General features: G+C 37.8%; 1 long non-coding RNA gene across 1 annotated transcript in view; it reads left to right on the top strand.

Annotated features, from left to right (window-relative positions):
* LOC119469918 overlaps nt 1-1,476 on the top strand; it is a 16,185-nt gene extending 14,709 nt beyond the window's left edge. Inside the window, exons 2-3 of the long non-coding RNA XR_005198778.1 lie at nt 803-806; nt 1,466-1,476. This is a non-coding gene — a long non-coding RNA (uncharacterized LOC119469918). The remainder of the gene's footprint in view (nt 1-802; nt 807-1,465) is intronic.
* Nucleotides 1,477-1,907: the final 431 nt, after the last annotated feature.

Below are 1,907 nucleotides of genomic sequence, written 5' to 3'. Positions count from 1 at the left end.
AGCCAACAGAGAAAGTCAGCGTCATTCACTGAAATGCCTTTCCCTTCTCTGGTTTTCTGAGCCTATTCTTGAAGTCATAACTTTGATTCCAGTTTTTTGGCTGGATAATGCATTTTTTTTGAGAAAATTTTTTTCAGACAAACAAAACAGGCATTTACATTCTGACCTATTGCATTAGGAAAATAGCTTTCTCCTACTTTTATACAGAATATCCTAACTGAAAATATAATCCCTGGCTGAATGAGATGATGTTATCCTCTAATAGTCTTGGTTTCTTTTTTGTGTATGTGATCTAGTGTTTTTGAAGCCAACCTTGATTTTTTTTCCCTTTGTTAATATGTTGGGTTTTTGTCTGATCTGAATGTTAGAAATGTGAAAGATTGTCAGCATATGTGTGCATATAATCTGTTTACTAAAGATCCTGTAACAGAATAAAACCTTACTTGATTTCTTAAGGCAGTGACTGTGTTATTCTTTTTGTAAGCCTATATCACATAGTTGCGGCTTTGAAACAAAGTAAATGCAGAACATTTTTTACATTAAAAAAGAAGCAAATCCTTTTTTTTTTATAGATGGGGTTTCACCATGTTGGTCAGGCTGGTTTTGAACTCCTAACTTCAGATGATTAACCCACTTGGCTTCCCAAAATGCTGCCATTACAGGCAAGCGCCACTTTGCCCAGCCATCACCTTTACATTAAAAGAAAATTTTTCTGATTAGGAAATTCTTGGTATTTTTCTTCACTATTTTTGTGAAACTTTTACCTTTGTTTCAGAGGTACTTGTGTAGGTTCATTATATAGGGAAGTTGAGTCTTGCAGGGGTTTACTGTACGGATCGTTTCACCACCCATTAATGAGCATAGTATCTGATAGCTGCTTTTTTGATCCTCACCCTCCTCCCACACTCCACCCTCAAGTAGACTCTGGTGTCTGTTGCTCTCTTCTTTCTGTCCATATGTACTCAGTGTTTAGCTCCCACTTATAAGAGAGAACATGCAGTATTTGATTTTCTGTCCCACATTAGATAGCTTAGGATAATGGCCTCCAGCTCTATTTATGTTGCTACAGAAGACATGATCTCATTCCTCCTTTTCCAGTCTACCATTGCTGGTACTTAGGTTGATTCCATGTCTTTACTATTGTGAATAGTGCTGTGGTGGACATATGTATGCACAGGACTTTATGGTAGAAAGGTTCATATTCCTTTGGGAATATACCCACTGGTTTGCTCGGTATAATGCTATTTCTGCTCTAAGTTCTTTGAGTAATCTCCAAACAGCTTTTCACAGTTGGAGTGTCTCCTTTTCAATAATGTTGCTGGGATAACTGGCTATCCAATGCAGAAGATTGAAACTAGACCCCTTCCTTTTACCGTGTTCAAAAATCAACTTAAGATGGATTGAAGTCTTAAACACAAAACCCAAAGTGTTCATGGGGCTATAAAAACTCTTGAAGAAAACCTAGAAGATACCATTGTAGACATAGGTCCTGCAAAGATTTCATGACAAATATGCCAAAAGCAATAAGAAGAAAAACGAATATTGACAGATGGGACCTAATTAAAATCTAAAGAGCATCTGCAAAGTGAAAGGAACTAACAAAGTCAACAAACAACCTACAAAATGGGAGAAAGTATTTGCAAACCATGCACCTATCAAAGGGCTGATATCCAGATTCTTTAAGGAATTTAGGTGAAGCCTTACAACAGCTGTTATTCTAGAGCTACTTTATTCCTGCTGCCAGGAAGTTGCCATCTATCTGTGGGCTCTGTTGTACCCTCCAGGTGTTCAGTGAGTTTTCTCACTGAGGATCCTCAGAACTTGCCTATGTTCCAGCTCTTTCTTATATCTAGAAATTGTTGGACTTACACCTCTCCACTAACTGCTCTCCTCCTAGCTGCATGGGA

This window comes from Cebus imitator, unplaced genomic scaffold (genome assembly GCF_001604975.1).
Source record: "Cebus imitator isolate Cc_AM_T3 unplaced genomic scaffold, Cebus_imitator-1.0 Scaffold1018, whole genome shotgun sequence".
NCBI classification, from domain to species: Eukaryota; Metazoa; Chordata; class Mammalia; order Primates; family Cebidae; genus Cebus; species Cebus imitator.
This window is presented reverse-complemented; position numbering and strand designations above follow the sequence as displayed.